Here is a 20,594-nt window from a genome sequence, read left to right on the forward strand (position 1 = left end):
TTGATCAGGAGCTCAATATAGAGAATGTGGCTCCTACTCTAGAGCTTACTGCCTCAGCCACTGCTGGATATTCAAATTTTATTTCTCTCCAAGAAGGTGAGTAGCACGTTCAGATTAAGTGTGGCCAACAATCCCCTCTGCAGAAGTTTTTATAACTGATGAGACCCTGGTTTCAGGGAGGAAGACAGAGAGAGTCCTCTCCTAGGGCTGACTGTGTTCCCCCCCAAAGGTGACTCAGCCCCTAAATCAGATCCAGCAATAGGCTCACAGGGGCCCACACATTAATTGTCCATTCTCCAAGCCTCTCTCCCTTTCCCCTTGTTATTTAGCTCAGTAGGGCAGAATATCTAGCACCTAGGATGGCTATGAAGCTTCACTCCATTCATAGTACATGAGCCACTGTGCCAGTGCTCATCACAGAGGGTGGAACATGTCTCAGCTGGGCTAGGTGTAGGGAGCTTTTCCTTAGAATACTACTCTAGCAAGGGTTGTTATGTCCTGAAACAAATGCTTTTTTCCAGTTGGTCATGCCATCCCTGGGCCTCCCTGGAAGAAATCTGGTGCAGACCACTGGAAGACACTATCCATGACTGGCCCTCAGCAACATTCTTGGAGCTACAAACAATCCAGAGTTTGTGACTGCCTCTGCTGGGTTCAGGTGCTCATGGAAATACCAAGCTGCACACCTAGACTACTGGCTTTTATTGACATTGAGCCTGGGGAAAGGTCCACTTAAAAGGTCTAGTTTTCTTAAGTGTCACCTTTTGCAGCCTCTTATCTGTTGGCTGCTTGTTGGGATCAGCCACTGGAAAAACCTCTTCTAGAGTCTAGAGCCTTGTGCTATTCAGGGATTAAGAAGGGTGGTGGGTGTTGTTCTGACCCTTAGTCCTAGGTGTCATTCTGTCCAGACATTTTTTACAATCCTCAGTAGGGAGTGGCCTCTGAGACCCAGAGGTGTGGTCTGCCTACAGACTGGACAGTTTCTACTGAGTCTCCTATGGGAAAGATGCAGCAGTCTTAGACTCAGAAGCATGTGGGGGAAAGCTGCAATCTCAACACCAAATAATTGAGTCACTGATGTGCCTGGCTGACTTCTCAGAATGGCCAGGTCTCTATGAGGTGGGCAGGAGAGACTCCCAAGGGTGGAAAAGCAGTTGATTTTTCCCAGGCTGATGCCAGTCAGAGGGGACTGCTCCACTCAAGAAAGGTGGAGACTACAGTATTTGAGAATGACTCAGCACAGGGGTTCTAGTGGATGTCCTCCACAGTGTCCTCCAACTTTACACTCTCCTCATGCAACTCTAGTCCTCTGAGCTCTCCCTCCACCGAAGCTCTGGGTAAGTGGCTGTGAACAAGATTAATTCTATTTTCAGGTTTCCATTCCTTAATACACATATTGTGTGTGCACATGACATCTAGTAATACTGTTAGAAAAACTGTATTTTAAAAATTCCAGCTTGACCAGGCAGTTGTGCAGTGGATATAGCATCAGACTGGGATGCAGAGGACCCATGTTCAAAACCCCGAGGTTGCCAGCTTGAGGGTGGGCTCATCTGGTTTGAGCAAGGCTCACCAGCTTGAACCCAAAGTCACTGGCTTGAGCTAGGGGTCACTCAGTCCCCTGGTCAAGGCACATTTGAGAAAGCAATGAACAACTATAGTGTTGCAACAAATAAATTATGCTTTTCATCTCTCTTCCTTCCTGTCTCTCTGTCCCTATCTATCCTTATCTCTGACTCTCTCTCTCTGTCTCTGTCAAAAAAATTCCAAATGCATACTTTAAGATCCATTTTAACATCACTGATTTACTTAAATTAAATTTATTGGGGTGACCCTAGTTAACAAAATTATACAGTTTTCAGCTTTCCAATTTTAGAACATATCTCTGTGCATTATATTGTGTGTTCACCCCTTAAGTCAGGTCTTTGTCCATCAGTCCATCACCATTTATCCCCCATTCCTTTCTCTAACTCTCCCATCCCACAATCACCACATTATGAGGGAAATGAAGAAATGGAAGAAAGAAAAAAAAAAGAGGAAAGAAAGAAAGAAAGAAAGAAAGAAAGAAAGAAAGAAAGAAAGAAAGAAAGAAAGAAAGAAAGAAGAAAGAAAGGAAGGAGAGAGAGAAAGAGGGAAAGAAGGGAGGGAGGGAGAAAGACAAAGAGGAAGGAAGAAAAGAAGGAAGGAAGGAAGGAAGGAAGGAAGGAAGGAAGGAAGGAAGGAAGGAAGGAAGGAAGGAAGAATATAAAAAAAGAAAGAAAGAAAATTAACTTATGGACAGACAATCATTGATTGTTAAATATGCCTTTCAAAAAGTGGTATCTAATATTTACTATTGGTTAGATAGCAGTTCTGATATAATGGCTATTATATACATTTGTGCAAAGATAATCAATGCTTTTCTTATTGTCAATAAATTGTTACCTATTGTGTTGGAATAAACATGTGTTGTGTTATTTGCTACTCAAAATGTTTTCAAAAGATTAAGCTATGATTTAAAAAAAATGAACTCCAGGAATTATTATCAGACAGCCTGTTAAAAAATCAGACTTTGGTTTATTTGACATAAATGCAGTAAGGGAAATCACTGCCTTGGCAGAGCCTTTGTACTATGGAGGGAGTCAGAAGTGGGTCACATCTAGGCTTTTGGGGAATCTGGGCTAATGTGGTTTATGTTGCATCATTTAAGACAGAGAATTGATGGGACTGAGCATAGTTTGTGAGGCTTCTGTCTTATTCATGTTAGGTTTTAGAAATTTCCTAAAGCAAAGTGCAGTCAGTTCTGGGTTCATAAATTTACCTTTCATGAAACAAACTACAAAATCCTAGAATACAGGTAATATCAATTTGATTTTTAAATTAAAGTTTACTCTGTTCAAAGAAGGTACATATTTCTATACTAATGGGGCAATTCCATAATCTATCATGAAAAAGGCAAATGCTTCATATCCCTGCTACTCACAACTTAAGTCAGTGGTTCTCAAAGTGTGCACCAGGGTGCACTGGTGTGTCCTAAAAGATTTCCAGGTGTACCCTATGGTATTCCAGAGAAATATGTGCCGGTTGAGGACCAAATAACCAACAGGATTTTTGGAGTTTAGATTTTTGGGGGACAGAAGTGTGGGGAATTGACTGTAAGTTGACAGTCTGCCCAACCCCCCACCTCATTTGACTGATTAGGTTGGAAAAGGCTAGTAAGCTGTGGTGCTGGATTGTTTACACTAACCCCATATTCACCAGAAAGACTGGAGGCAAGTCTCTTCTATCCCTTGTTTGGTGTAAATTTAAAATGATATGTGTGATGAGGGTTTTCTGCACTCAACACAATTAAGAATAAAAAGAGAGAAATTCTTCAATTTATTTATGAGAGTTTATCTTTCAAATATATGCCCAAACATTGAAGAAATTGCTAGGACATATCAGGCTCATGCTTCTCATAAACACAAGAATAAAAAAACAACACATTTGCATGGGGACCTGCCAAATTTACTAAATATTACTAAGAATGTATCTATATATTTAAAAAAATAACTTTTTGTCATTTTTTATTTTTTAATTCCTCTTTTTTATGAATTCTAAAAAGCATAACTCAAAAAATGTAACATAAAAATATTTTTTAACATCAGAATAAATTTAATTTTGTCATATTTATTTTGTATAATTACCATAAAAGCACACTTGGACTTTATATTTTTTGTTTAATATTTGACAATTATTATAATATATTTCTAAGAAATTTGTATATAATGTGCTTACAATTATTTGTAAGATTTTAAATGCTCCTTAACTTCAAAATATTTGAGGACCACTGACTTAAGTACTGGCATCATCTGGGGTTTGTAGCAAATGCAGAAAGATAGGTGCCATCCCTCCAACCTCAACTTTAACAAATCAAAATCTACATTCTCAACAAAGCAAAATCTACATTCTGACAGATCTTCATTTATATCTGTCTGCATTCTCAAGAGAAATAAACCAATAATATATATGTATTTATGTATGTATATATGTACATATAATTTATAATATATGATATTTTATAAGGAATTGACTCATGTGGTTATGGAGACTAAACTGTCCCAATATCTGCCTGATGAGGCTGTGGCACAGTGGATAGAGCATCGCACTGGGATGCAGAGGACCCAAGGTTTGAAATCCTGAGGTTGCTGGCTTCAGCATGGGCTCATCCGGCTTGAATGCAGGCTCACCAGCTTGAACAAGGGGTCACTCTCTCTGCTGTAGTCCCCTGTTTAAGGCACATATGAGAAAGCAATCAATGAACAACTAAGGGGCCACAACAAAGAATTGATGTTTCTCATCTCTCTCCCTTCCTGTCTCTTTCCCTATCTGTCGCTCTGTGTTGCTCTCTCTCTGTCTCTGCAGTTAGCAAGTTGAAGACCTAGGCAAGTAGATGATACAATTCCAGTCAATGTTTGAGTCTAAAGGTGGAAAGAAAAGGCAGATATCTCAGTGAAAGTGTGTTCTGTGGCAGAAATATAGGCAATTAAACAAAGGGCTTATACAAATAGCAGAGCTAGATCATCCCCCTTTCTACATTTTCAGGAAAATGACAGCACTGGTAGCACATGTGCAGGTCCTCAGATCAAGCTCATAAATGCATGACCTGGGCTCTGTGATCTCAGTTACTCAGAGAAAAGGCATGCTTATTATAACACTGAATGTTGATTTTGATTTCAAACTTGAACCAATCTATTACATTAGCTACTTTCATTAAACAGAATTTTCAGCCAACTCTTTATTCAGGGGAAATTTCTGAGAGAAACAAAAATACATGCCATTGATCCATATTAATATTTTTTTTTTACATTCTAAAGATACCCAAGGGGAATTTGAGAGCCATTGACTCAAATTAAAAGACATATGGAAGTTAAAAACTTTAAATATTTAAATATTTTATACCTATATTTCTCACCACTTTATTTAACATGTGTGTGTGTGTTTGTCTGTGTGTGTGTGTAAAGTGTGTGGTAATTAAATTTCTTTGTTTAATAAAGAAGAAGGAGGCACTTCCTCCCCACTCTTTCCTCTTAGGATACTTTCTTTGAGAACACAGCCTTTGATTTTTCAACACAAGATCCATGGTCTTTTGATTCTTGGAACTGTAAACACAAATACTAAGATTGATTTCAAAGGCCTCCAGGAGGGCTATTGGAAGCAATCATGAAGTGTACATTTTGCTTCTCAAGGAAATGAGAGAAATTTTATTTATTTACTTACTTACTTACTTACTTTTTTGTATGAATTTCATGAAAATCTGTGCAGTCTTTGTAACCACTCTTTTTTTACTTTACCTTCATGTAATCTGTTTATACTTACATATACAGCTGCCCTTGCTATATTGGTAGAAAGAGGATTTTTGTTGACAGTTTTTTACTTTTTTCAATGATAGATACATATATGGGATTTTCTTTAGTCATTTAGACTACTTCTGGAAGCAGAACCATAACCTCTAATCCATCTCTAAAATATCTTGTACTTAATTATCATATACATATAAGGAGCATTTCATTAAAATAAAAAATGTGCAATTTAAGGTAACATTTTAGCCCATTATATTATATATTCAGAGTAAATATATAATTTCTCTAAAGTTTTTCTAGCCATACTGATACCTGAAATTATGAAATTTTTAGTTTATTTGTTGTATGGCCACATTTGTCTATCTTCCTGTTTCCAATGGCACACCATTTTGTGAGCCAGTATTAGCTGTGAAAATTGAGTGAAAATAAGTTTGTTAATCTGATAAATTTTTTCTTTGACTTCTTTTTTTTCCAATTAAAAATACATTTAATGATTAAAGTGAAAAGTCATATTTATTTCTGTAATATAGTTTTCAATATGCTTAATTTGTTCATCTAAAATTTTTAATATATTTAATAAAGTTTAAGTCATGATCTGTGTTTAGAAAATATGTAATTACACCATTAGTTCTATTTTTAACCTTCCATCTAGAACATAAAGCTCTACTACAATTATTATGTAGAGATCGCTTTCACTGTGATTCTGAATTTACATGGGTCCATTGGGAAAGCTAAGATGTGTGTAATGGTAATGAGATTTTTATTGGGCTTCTTTCCTCAAGATATAAGTACACCAATTATTTTTTATTGACTGTATGTGCCAGTTGGATGGTCTTACAGCTCCTTTAGTGTAAATATGTTCCTGGCCAGATGTTATATTGTGTGAAACTTTATGCCTGTGTATCAGGCATTTTGAAAGTCCCTAGATAGTGGTGCTGGCTAGGGCTCTATGTCTACAAAAAAAAATCCTAAACACAAAATAAGTGTCAATCCCTGTGAGAATGACGTGTTACTCTTTCCAGGATGAAGGAATCTAATAGAGTCAACTTGCCACCAAATGGATAGTTTGTCTTCCAAAAGAAAAGTGCTATATAGGTGCTTTAAAATTGGTTTTTCTTTATGAATAATTGAACATTTGAGAAGAAGGTAGATTGAGTTTATGCTGTTGGACTTATGTGTGGTTTTTATCTCTAACCCAATGATTACAACATTCTTGTACCTACATACTTGCTAGATGTGGTGTAACCAGTGACAAAGGGTATTTAGTATCAATCAGTTGGCTGAGACATTTTTGTCTACTTGGTAGTTCATTGCTTCCTCTAACATGAGTGCTCTTTGGTCGGCATTCATACCTGACATAAAAATTGCCACACTTGATACCTACATACATTTTTCCATCTACATGAGCCTCCTCTAAACATCATTTTATTTGATATCTTAGGTCTTTAACTTATAGGCCATTCACCACTGCCCATAATTCCACATATATTCACATCTCCAGCCACTTCTCCTTTTTTATAATGTAAAGAACATGAAGTGCAAATTAGTGCAGCCGTTATGGAAGAAAATATGGTGATTTCTTAAAAAATGAAGAATAGAATTACCATGTGACCCTGCAATCCCTCTACTAGGTATTTACCCCCAAAACTCAAAAACATAGTATGTAGAGACACATGCAGCCCTGTGTTCATTGCAGCTTTATTCACGGTGGCTAAGACATGGAAACAACCAAAATGTCCCTTGATAAAGGTCTGGGTAAAAAAGATGTGGTACATATATAAAATGGAATTCTATTCATCCATAAGAAATGATGACACGGTGATATTTACAACAACATGAATGGACCTTGAGGACATTATACTGAGTGAAACAAATAAATAAGAAAAAGCTAAAAACTGTATGATTTCACACATAGGTAAAATATAAAACTGAGATTCATGGACATAGATAAAAGTGAAGTAGTTACCAGAAGGAAGGGAATGTGGGGGAGAGGAAGGGTGGTGGAAACGGTTTAAAGAGGGCCAAACATAAGGTGACAGAAAATGATTTGACTCTGGGTGATGGTTATACAACATAATCAATAGTTCAAATGCTATAGAAATGTTAACTGAAACCTATGTACTCTTATTGGTCAATGTCACCCTGTTAAAGTCAATTTTCTAAATAAAATTTAAAAAGAAAAAAGAAACATTTGGAACAATAGAAACTGTCTGCTGGAAAGATTTTCTCTGCCCTATTGTCATTCAAAGCTACCACTGAGTGTGGCTGCAGTGTAGCTTCCACTAATTTTTGCTTTTCTTTGTATACTAATCAATCTATCTATAAATCAAGTTTGAATTTTTTATATTCTCTTAATATTTTTATAGATACAAGGTGAGAATGGGATGCAAATATTGTGAATGATGTGGAAATCTAGGCTATATGCTCATGCAATTTATTTATGCCTTCTGGCTCACTTCTTGATGTACTGTTTTTATCTCACAATGAACTGTTGATAGATCCACTCAATTTGATGATGACCTCATGGGTTATCAAAATGGTAATATTTTCATCTAGATTATTCTGGAATGTAACTGTACTCATCAATCTGGCAGCCAGAAGAGAGGACAGGGACAGTGCTTGAGGGGTACTGGTTGCCTTTCAGGAAAAGGATCATTAGCAAGGCATTACCAAATTGAGGAACTGTTAATGCCTAATAGGAAAGGGTGAGCTTCTCTGAATACTCTGAGGATTCAGAGTTAGAATCTTAAAGAGAATCCACATGATGTTTCTATTCTAAGTTTTCTCAACCAGGGCCTTCAGCATAGCATAATAGACCAACTGAGGCGGCTGAGCTTTCAATAGTTTTTGTAGCTCAATAATCGTAACAATTATGTCCCAAGTTTGCTCCTCAGTTGGTTCTACTTCATACTACAATACCATATGATTTCACTTCTTTGTGGAATCCAAAAGGTAAAATAAAGGAACAAACAATTTAGAAACAGACTCATAGATACAGAGAACAGGCTGATGGTTGCCAGATGCCAGGGGAGTTGGGGGGCTGGGTCAGAGAGGTGAAAAAATTAACAACTACAAATTGGTAATAACAAAATAGTCATTGGGATGGAAAATACAGCATATAGTCAATAATATTCTAATAACTATGTATGTTGTATGTTGGGTACTGGAAATATCAGAGGGACCATTTGTTGTTGAGTATATGACTGTCTAACCAATATGCATACACTTAAAACTAATACAAAATAATATTGAATGTAACAGTAATTAAACAATAAAAATTTTTAAGGCCTCTGCTACAATGGAGGCTCTCTGACTTGCACCTTTAGCCACACCTAATTTATTTCATCCCTTTGTGCAGTGTCAGTCACCTAGATATTTATTTACTGAAGTTTTCTCATTTGATTAAGGATTATCAATACTTTATCATTGTGAAATTCATAAAGGCATAGTATCCTTTGTGTATTTTGTTTTTTAGGAACTCGCTAACATCTTCCAGAGAGAAGTGAAAATAACAAAACAAACGAACAGAACAAACTTACTGTACCTTCCTAAAAAAGAACCTCATCCTTAAGATAAACCCATTCCTTTCACAGATGGAGACATAAGGAACCTCATAAATGGCTCCTTCTTGTCAGTTATATCCTGAGGTCATTGATGAGGCATTGAACAAATGCAGGATAATGGGACAGAAAAGACAAAGGTACATTTCAGAGATTATGAAAGTAAAACAAAACATCATTGCACTAATGGGATATGTGAAATGAGAGAGGTAGTGTAAAGATAAAGTTAGACGCAAGACCAAAAAGAAGTAATGAACAAGTGAATGAAACAATGCTCTGAATACAATCTAGCACTAAAGTCTAGTGATTTGAGATTTAGTTTATAATTTTATGAAATAAACATATAAAATGATGAATATATTACTAAATTATTATTTGCTTTATAAATTTTTTTTTTTGGTTTTTCAGCAAAAGTTAATGGAAAATCTATAAAAAGTGCACATGTACAAATGCATGTCAAGAGCACTCATCAACAAAACAACACAATAAGTGCTGGCGAGGATGTGGAGAAAAGGGAACCCTCCTGCACTGCTGGTGGGAATGCAGACTGGTGCAGCCTCTGTGGAAAACAGTATGGAGATTCCTCAAAAAATTGAAAATCGAACTGCCTTTTGACCCAGCTATCCCACTTTTAGGAATATACCCCAAGAACACCATAGAACTGTTCCAGAAGGAGAAATGGACCCCCATGTTTATGGCAGCATTGTTCACAGTAGCGAAGATCTGGAAACAGGCCAAATGTTCATCAGAGCAGTGGTACCTAACCTTTTTTAGGCCACAGACTGGTTTAATGTCAGAAAATATTTTCACGGATCGGCCTTTAGGGTGGGACGAATAAATGTATGACGTAACCGAGATAAGCATCAAGAGTAAGTCTTAGACAGATGTAACAGAGGGAATCTGGTCATTTTTTTAAAAATAAAATAAAACATCATTCAGACTTAATTTTCTTTTTTTTTTTTACAGAGACAGAGAGAGGGATAGACAGGGACAGACAGACAGGAACAAAGAGATGAGAAGCACCAATCATTAGTTTTTTGTTGTGCGTTGCAACACCTTAGTTGTTCATTGATTGCTTTCTCATATGTGCCTTGACCTCAGGTCTTCAGCAGATTGAGTAACCCCTTGCTTGAGCCAGAGACCTTGGGTCCAAGCTGGGGAGCTTTGCTCAAACCAGATGAGCCTGCACTCAAGCTGGCAACCTCGGGGTCTCGAACCTGGGTCTTCTGCATCCCAGTCCAATGCTCTATCCACTGCGCCACCGCCTGGTCAGGCTTAAATATAAATAAAATGGAAATAATGTAAATTATTTATTTTTTCTCTGAGGACGGGTACCAAATGGCCCATGGACCAGTACCAGTCCACATCCTGGGGATTGGGGACTACTGCATCAGAGGACGAGTGGATTAAAAAGCCTTGGTACATATATACTATGGAATACTACTCAGCCATAAGAAATGATGACATCGGATCATTTACAATAACATGGATGGACCTTGATAACATTATACGAAGTGAAATAAGTAAACCAGAAAAAACTAATAACTATATGAACCCATACATAGATGGGACATAAAAATGAGACTCAGAGACATGGACAAGAATGTGATGGTAACGGGTTGGGGGTGAGGAAGGAGAGAAAGGGAATGGGGGGAGGGGAGGGGCACAAAGAAAACCAGATAGAAGGTGACAAAAGACAATTTGAGTTTGGGTGAGGGGTATGCAGCATAATCAAATGTCAAAATAATCTGGAGATGTTTTCTCAGAACATATGTACCCTGATTTATCAATGTCTGAATTAAAATTAATAAAAATAAGGTAAAAAAAAAGAGTTCATGAGTGTAATATACAGTCCAGTTTAATGTGTCATTTGTTTTCAAAGACAATAGTAGTTGATGATGTGATATAGTGTACAGAGATATGTTGTAGAACTGGGCATCTGAAACATGTAAAATTATGTTTGTTAAACAGTGTCACCTCAATAAATTCAACTAAAGAAAACCTGCATGAACCACCCAAAAAGACTGATGTAAAGGAACTTACTGTGCCTATGTTTTCTTCTAGGAGCTTTATAATTTCGTGCCTTTTACTCAAATCTTTAACCCATTTTGAGTTAATTTTTATGTATGATGGCAAATAGTAGTTCAATTTCATTACTTTGTAAGTGGCTGTCCAGCTTTTCCAATACCACTTACTGAAGAGATTATTTTTTTCAATTGTATATTATTAGTCTCTTTGTCATAAATTAATCAATCACATATACACAGGTTTATTTTTGGGCTCTTGATAATCTTCCAGTGATCTGCCTGTCTATTTTTATGCCAATATCAAAATATTTTGATGACTATAGTTTTACAATATAGTTTGAAATCAGGAAATGTGATGACTCCAGCTTTGTTCTTCTTTTTCAATATTGCTTTAACTATTTTAGGTCTTTATGGTTCCATAAAATTTTTTTTTGTTTTTTGTGACAGAGACAAAGGAGAGACAGAGAGAGGGTAGATAGGGGCAGACAGACAGGAAGGGAGAGAGATGAGAAGTTCTTTGTGTGGCTCCATAGTTGTTCATTGATTGCTTTCTCATATAAGCCTGACTGGGGAGCTACAGCAGACTGAGTGACCACTTGCTCAAACTAGTGACCTTGGGCTTCAAGCCAGCAACCTTTGGGCTCAAGCTAGCAACCATGGGGTCATGTCTATGATCCCATACTCAAGCCAGTGACCCTGTGCTCAAGCTGGTGAGCCTGAACTCAAGCCGGCTGTGCTCAATCCAGCGACCCTGGGGTTTCGGACTTGGGTCTTCTTTGTCCCAGTTCGACACTCTATTTTTGCACAACCACCTGGTCAGGCTGGTTTCATACAAATTTTAAGATTATTTGCTTTATTTCTGTGAAAAACACCTTTGGAATTTTGATAATATTTGTTTTGAATCTGTAGATTGGTTTGTGTAGAGTGGACATTTTAACAATACTAATTCTTCTAATCCATGAGAATAGAATATCTTTTAAATTGTTTGTACTATCTTTGAATGCTTTCATCAATATCTTATAGTTCTCAGTGTACATGGCTTTCACTTTCTTGATTAAAGTTCTCTGGATATTTTGGCCCTGGCCGGTTGGCTCAGTGTTAGAGCGTTGGCCTGGCATGCAGGAGTCCCGGGTTCGATTCCTGGCCAGGGCACACAGGAGAAGCAGCCATCTGCTTCTCCACCCCTCCCCCTCTCCTTCCTCTCTTCTGTCTCTCTCTTCCCCTCCCGCAGCTGAGGCTCCATTGGAGCAAAGATGGCCCGGGCACTGAGGATGGCTCTGTGGCCTCTGCCTCAGGCGCTAGAATGGCTCTGGTTGTGGTAGAGCAACACTCCATGATGGGCAGAGCATCGCCCTCTGGTGGGATGCCAGGTGGATCCCGGTTGGGCGCATGTGGGAGTCAGTCTGACTGCCTCCCCATTTCCAACTTTGAAAAAATACAAAAAAAATTTTTTTCTCTGGATATTTTATTATTTTAAAGCAATTGTAAATGGTGTTGTTTTTATCATTTCTTTTTCTAATAGTTTGTTATTAGGGTATAAAAAGGCAATAGATTTTAAATATTGATTTTTGTATCCTACAACTTTAACTGAATTTATTACTTATATGGTAATGGTTTTTGGTCAAATCTTTATAGTTTTCTACATATAATATTATGTCACCTGCAAATCGTAACAGTGTACTATTTTTTTTTTCCTATTTAGATGCCTTTTCTTTTGCTTGCTTATTGCTCTGGACTTTAGGACTTCCATACAGTGTTATATAAAATTGGTGAGAGTAGGCATTCTTCTTTTTGTCCTGATTTTAGATGAAAATATTTTGGCTTTTCACCTTTGAGTATAATATTAGCTGTGGGCTTGTAATATGGATTTTAGTAAGCCGAGGTACATTCTATTTACATCCACTTTGTTGAGCATTTTTAATCATAAATGGCTGTTGAATTTTGTTAAATTATTTTTTTCATGTATTTATATGATCATATGAGTTTTATTTCTCATTAATGTGGTATATCACATTGATTAACTTGTAGATGTTGGACTATCCTTGACTCCCTGGAACAAATCACACTTGGTTAATGGTGTATGTTCCTTTTAATTTGATTTGCTTATAAGAGAAGATTTTTATTGGCTTGTAATTTTCTTGTGGTGTCTTTGTCTGTTTTGGTATCAGGTAAGAAGAGTTTGAGAAGAGTTGGTATTAATTATTGTTTAAAGGCATGGAATAATTAACCATTGAAGCCATCAGGTCTTGGATTTCTGTTTGTTGGAAGGATTTAATTACTGATTCAATGTCTTATTGGTCTGTTCAGATTTTATTTTTTTATGATATAGTCTCTCTATGTATGTTTTCCATGAATTTATCCTTTTCTTGGTTGTCTAAATTGTTGGAATATATTTTTCATAGTTATCCCTTTTAATTATTTCCATTTCTGTGGTATCAGATGCAAGTTTTCTCTTTCATTTCTGATTTTGATTTCTCTTTATTTTTTGGTGACTTTAACTAAAGTTTTGTCAATTTTAACTTTAAAAAAAAACAGCTTACACCCATTGATCTTTTCTATTATCTTTTCAGTCTTTATATAATTTATTTGCAGTGAAATCTTGGTTATATCATTCCTTCTACTAATTTTGAGGTTTGTTCATTCCTTGTTTTCTTGTTCCTTAAAGTGCAAAGTTAAATTATTTATTTAAGATATTTCTTATTTATTATAAAACAAGAATGGACGGTTTCTGATTAAACTTTTCACTCAGATAAAGAAAGATGGTACAAAGTATACAAAGTACAGTTATTTGAAAAGTATAAATCTTTATAAATAATTGAGGTATTTTAATATATTAATTACGAAAATATAGAAACAGAGGGCTGGCCTGTGGTGGTGCAGTGGATAAAGCGTCAACCTGGAAACACTGAGGTTGCTGGTTCAAAACCCTGGCTTGCCTGGTCAAGGCACATATGGGAGTTGTTGCTTCCTGCTCCTCCCCCTTCTCTCTCTCTCTTTCTCTCTCTCTCTCTCTCTCTCTCTCTCTCTCTCCCCTCTCCTCTCTAAAATGAATAAATAAATAAATAAGAAATAAAAAAAGAAAATATAGAAACAGAGTTAACAAGTACCAACTGATAAAAAAAATATTTTCTGTCTTTTGTCATATTTGTTCCCTCAGCTTCTCTGTTTTTTGTTCTTCCAAAGTGAGATTTTAAATTTTAAATAAAAAAATATTTTTGGAAATACTACTTTTGTTCAATGCATTATTTGCAGAGGTACATTAATGAACACATTTAGTCAAGATTTGTAGTTTTCTTTTTTCTGTATTTCTCTTATTTTGAATATCAACTGTTACAATTATTGCAAAGAAGAGGCACAAGAGAATGATCCCTTTTTGGTGTGTGTGTGTGTGTGTGTGTGTGTGTGTGTGTGTGTGTTTGCCCTCATGAAACACCTCAATCAGAATTTGACTGCTTCTGTAGATAATGTTATATTATTCCATTCCCCAGAGTATCTTCCAGAAACACACTAAGCAGATAAGTGCTATAAAATACTTGTTCAATATTACCCAATGGCAAACACCGTTATGCAAAGAATTATCAAAAGACCTTTGTAGAACATTTTGGTATTTGTTCTAAAATAACCACCTATTTATTACAGAAAAAGAAACTAAGCCTAAAAATTCTGAACTATATGTCTAAGTAAAGGACATATTAAACCTAGAACAGAAATAAAATTAAAATGTTGCTGAAATACAGCATTTTAATGTGATAAAAAGAAGGTTATGAACTTATTTGTATCAGACTGAAGTTGAGGTTATTTCCTTGCCACTATGAATGCCATTATTAAAAGAATATTATAGTCATGATAAACATTTCCAAGTAAATAAACTGCTAAGTAGCTAAAATTGAACTTTTTTCCCCCTCTGTTGGAGAATTGGTGTATTCTAATTCCAGAGCTATGTGATACAAAAGAAGTAAAGTATCAAATTACTTAAAAACCCTGTCTTCAAGTAAAAATTTCTCATCGGTAGCTACTGTCTTAGTCTGTTTTGGCTGTTCCAACAAAATACCATAGTCTGGGAAGCTAACAAACAAGAGAAATTTATTTCACACAGTTCTAGAGACTAGAAGTCCAATAGTAGGATGCCAGCATTGTTGACATCTGGTGAGATCCCTAACCTGGTTTATAGACAGTCTCATTTTATCCTCAAATGGTAGAGAGCACAGAGCAGCAACCTTTCTCATGCACTTTTCTTTTTGGACTTTATTTATTCATTTTTAAAGAAAAAGGAGAGAGAGAGAGAAGGGGGAGGAGCAGGAAACAACTACCATGTGTGTCTTGACCAGGCAAGTCCAGAGTTTCAAACTGGTGACCTCAGCATTTCAGGTCAATGCTTTATCCACTGTGCCACCAAAAGTCAGGCCTCTTATTTTCCTCTTAAGGGCACTGATCTTATTTCTGAGGATTTTGCTCTCATGACCGCATTTAATTCTATTTCTATCACAAAATCTTTACCTTCTAATTCCCTCTTTTGAAAGGGGTGGAGCAGCATCAACATATGAATTTTAAGGAGATCCAACACACAATCTGTTCACAATAGCTCTATTGACTATGGGGGCCATATCATTCTTTTATGGGAAACTGTCCTTTGCATTTACTAAAGTGGGTGTAGCCGCATCCCTGCTCTCTATTTGGAAGATGTCAGAAGCCCTTCTCAGCTGTGACAACCAAAAAATATCTGTGAACATTGCCAAATGTTTCCTGGGGGTCAAAACCATTTTGGCTGGGTGAAACTTCTTTAGATGGATAACTATATATGTATGTGTGTGTGTGTATATATATATATTTACCCGGAGAATACATACATGTACATATATGCATATTCATATTTACACATATACCATATATACATATATTCATTATAAATGCATGCATATATACATACTATATATAAATATAAAAGTCCTTAAAATAGCCCTGGCCAGTTGGCTCAGCGGTAGAGCGTCGGCCTGGCATGCGGGGGACCCAGGTTCGATTCCCGGCTAGGGCACATAGGAGACACACCCATTTGCTTCTCCACCCCCCCCTCCTTCCTCTCTGTCTCTCTCTTTCCCTCCCGCAGCCAAGGCTCCATTGGAGCAAAGATGGCCCGGGCGCTGGGGATGGCTCCTTGGCCTCTGCCCCAGGCACTAGAGTGGCTCTGGTCACGGCAGAGCGAAGCCCCGGAGGGGCAGAGCATCGCCCCCTGGTGGGCAGAGCATCGCCCCTGGTGGGCGTACCGGGTGGATCCCAGTCGGGTGCATGCAGGAGTCTGTCTGACTGTCTCCCCGTTTCCAGCTTCAGAAAAATACAAAAAAAAAAAGTCCTTAAAATATAATAGGAATGGGAAATAATTATTGGTATATAGACTAACAATATTACAATTTTGCTTTATAATTCATAAATTGATTTGACTTGAATGACCTTGCCTTACTTGGACACTGTACCATAACATTCTGTACCATAATGCTAGTTTGTCACATTGTTAAAAACAGTCAATGTAAAATTTTATATTAACACATGTTTTCATTGGTAATTAATTGGTAATTAGTTTTATATTTTTATTTTTACAAATAATAAACTAAAACCTCAATATACATTAATAATTGGGACAGTTTCTATATTATCTAAGTCATTTAATTTAACATGTATATAAAAAGCGAATTTGGTATTCACAAGTGAAGATGTTAACATGGACAACATCCTCAAAACAAGCCTGAAGTATTTTAGCAAGTTGCTATTGCTGAGACTAGAATCAATAAACAGCTCAGAATAATTCATTGATTCAAGAATAATGTATTAAATACCAAAAATCTTCTAGGTATTGTCATGGGCAAGAGGAATATTGTGGTGAAAAGGCAGAGAAAAAAATAACATTTTAACTCTAGTGGAAATTGTCCTTTTATTTGCAGCAAGAAAAACAGCTGAGGAGACAGAAAATAAGTAAATAAGTACTATTAAAAATAAGTAAATGATATAACAAAGTAAATTTTAAAAGTTACATCATCAACAAAGTAAATATAATATATATCATACTGGAAGTTCCTGGTGAGGTGTGAATGGTACTATGTGAACTGTGTAAACTATGTAGTGTTTACAAAGACCTTTCAGTAAAGGTGACATAGAACTGAGAAATGACTAATGGAAAGTATGCAGAACTGTGAAGGAAAAATATTTCAGGCAGAAGACCAGCTATGATAAAACCCCAGAGGTTTGAAGAACATGGCATACTAGAATGAGAGAAAGCCCACCAGAGTGACTGAAATTTAAAACAAAAAAATGGCAAAAGATAGATTTCTTTTTCAGAAACAGAGAGAGAGAGAGAATCATAGAGAGGGATAGGGACAGACAGACAGGAACAGAGAGAGATGAGAAGCATCAATCATCAGTTCTTCCTTGTGACGCCTTAGTTGTGCATTGATAGCTTTCTCATATGTGCCTTGACCATGGGGCTACAGCAGATGGAGTAACCCCTTGCTCAAGCCAACAACCTTGGGTCCAAGCTGGTGAGCTTTACTCAAACCAGATGAGCCTGCGCTCAAGCTGACGACCTAGGGGTCTTGAACTTGGGTCCTCCACATCCCAGTCCAATGCTCTATCCACTGCACCACCATCTGGTTAGGCAAGAGATAGATTTTCCTATAATTTCCTTAAAAGTATTGTGTTAAATAGCTTATGCATCTGCATTTGCAATGATGCCATACTTAATTTATTAAGCATTTACTTATAGATAGGTAGCTCCTATATACATACATCTAAATCCAAGCTCTATCTGAATTTCAAAGACAGATTCTACCAAATCATATCATTTCTTTCTCAACTATTTATTCAAGTATTTAAAATATTTGTTCCAACAAACAAAAACAATGTACTACCCAAGGCTTTTGTTTCTCTTTTCTACTAGTCTATTATCTCTGCCATTTCTTCTACTATCTAAATTTTCTTCTTTCAGTTTGCTCTCAACTATAATGTACTCTATCATCTTTACCACCATTTTAATAGGATTTTAGTAACATCTGTGACTTGCTTGCTATGCCAACCAGTAGTTGTTTAGTGTGGAAAATACCAAATTATACCCTAGTAAGCCTCTTAACCTTAAAATTTTGTAACTTATTACATTGACTAATTTTGAACCATTTTTTGCCAAGAAAAAATTGTAGGGTCCTGAAAGTTGGATGAAGTTGCTTAAGACTTAAAATTCTTTGATTACTTTAGAATCCTGTTTAATAAGTTTCTGAATCATATATAAATATTGAACGGCAGCATTTCCAGGCAGTGGTGCAGTGGATAGAATGTCAGACTGGGACACGGAGGACCCAGGTACAAAACCCAGAGGATTCCCAGCTTGAGCATGAGCTAATCTGGTTTGAGTAAGGCTCACTGGCTTGAGCTCAAGGTCTCTGGCTTGAGCAAGGGGTTACTTGGTCTGCTGTAGCCCCTCCCATCAAGGCACAAATGAGAAAGCAGTCAGTGAACAACTAAGAGACAAAGGAGCCACATTGAAGAATTGATGCTTCTTATCTCTCTCCCTTCTTGTCTGTCTGTCCCTATTTGTACCCCTTTCTCCATCTCTCTCTGTCTCTGTCACAAATAAAATAAAAAATAAATTAAAAACTTAAAAAAATAAAAGTAAATATTGAATTCCAAAGACTGCAAATTTCTTTGGACACACTTTTCAATAAGCAAAATAAATACATAGGCAAATAAAAAAAAAACTGTCTTCTTGGCAATTTTATTCTCAAGAAATGAGGCACATTAAATATTATAAACATTAAAAATAACTAAATTATATATTCTTTTAGAGTGTTATGGAGAAAGAAATAAATTTCCTAATTTAAGGTTTATGACTGTATATATGTGATATTTGTTTTAATTGTAAAAAGAGTATTCAGGCTGTCCATATTAGAGATGGTGATATGTAAGCCATGACAAATAAATATAATCTCTCTTTTTATACTGTCTTTTAGTCAATTCATATTGAAGAAGCAAGATAACTGATTAGTGAAATTAATATTCAGTATACTCAACAGGTGGCAAACACATGTCTGAAAGGCAGGCATCATGAGCAAAAGCATTGGAAGTTATTTTGAATGTAAGCTACAAACTCAGTTTTTGCCATTTCCTCTGCGTATTAGAAAATTTTAGTTTTTGTCCCCTTGGTCTTTGATTGTGTTCTGTGCTAAAAAAGTTAAATTTTATAGAATTCATTTTTTAAGAATGAATACTTTGTAGGAAAACAAATTACAATAGTTTCCTCAAATCTTTTCAATAAATCTAAATAAAAGATTGAAGACAATTTAACAGACAGAAATTACTTTGGTAAGTGAAATTTATAAAAATCTATCAAGCATAATGTTTTATATATCTGTATAAATGATATATATATATATTTATATATTTCTAGAAAATAGAGAATATGGAAAAATAAAAAATAAAGAGAAATAAAAAAAATCTAATACCATATGTCAATTCTTGCATTATTTCTATTAAATATGTATAGTTGCATCCAATTTTTTTTTCCTTTATTTCAATAACAGTTGCTGCTCAACATTAATTCAAATTGCTTTACAAACGTTTTCATCTGACTCACTTTTTTTTTTTTTTTTTGTATTTTTCTGAAGCTGGAAACGGGGAGGCAGTCAGACAGACTCCCGCATGCGCCCAACCGGGATCAACCCGGCATGCCCACCAGGGGGCGATGCTCTGCCCATTCTGGGCGTCGCTCTGTGTGACCAGAGCCACTCCAGTGCCTAGGGCAGAGGCCAAGAAGCCATCCCCAGCGCCCGGGCCATCTTTTGCTTCAATGGAGGCTCGGCTGTGGGAGGGGAAGAGAGAGAGAGGAAGGAGAGGGGGAGGGGTGGAGAAGCAGATGGGCGCTTCTCCTGTGTGCCCTGGCCAGGAATTGAACCCTGGACTTCCGCATGCCAGGCCAATGCTCTACCACTGAGCCAACCGGCCAGGGCCCTGACTCACTTTTGAAAATGAAGAATTTAACTGTTTTGTAATATAATTTACATAGAAAATGATTTTTCAACTGAAATTAAAAATACTAATTAACAAATTAAATTGTAAGAATGGAACAGTCTTTTGACACTCAAACTAATAATTGAAATATGTTTGGCTCCATTTTAAGTGAAGAAGGAAACTTGGACTGACACTTTGTTTGGGTAGTAGAATCAAATATGAATATATTACTAAACATTAAGGCCAAAAGACTAACTCATCATGTATTGTATTGCTTTGTTGTATACCTGATTTTGTTTGTGTTATAATTAGTGTTCTGCTTTAGATGAGTCTTAATCTAAACTGTCAGAGTAGAGTGATTTCCTTAAGCTTATAGATTTGTTCATTAATATTTAAAGAAATTTTGTTTGCTTATTCAAAATCATATTAAAATACATTCTCCAGTGCCACTTCATATTTGTTTCTTGATTTAGTATAGTCTTTATCAAATTGATAAGTGTTTTCAAATATAAACAATCCATTAGAATACACATTATAACTTATAAGATCATATTATTTTAGTGAAAATATCTATAGTTACATATATGTATTAACATTTGAAAATGAGAATTTAGAAGAATATTCTATTGTAGCTAACAGGAATATACTTTTTAAAACACTTATTTACATTAATAAATACTAATTAGCAAATTACCCCTTGA

The sequence above is a fragment of the Saccopteryx bilineata genome, chromosome 8, assembly GCF_036850765.1.
Source record: "Saccopteryx bilineata isolate mSacBil1 chromosome 8, mSacBil1_pri_phased_curated, whole genome shotgun sequence".
Taxonomy (NCBI): Eukaryota; Metazoa; Chordata; class Mammalia; order Chiroptera; family Emballonuridae; genus Saccopteryx; species Saccopteryx bilineata.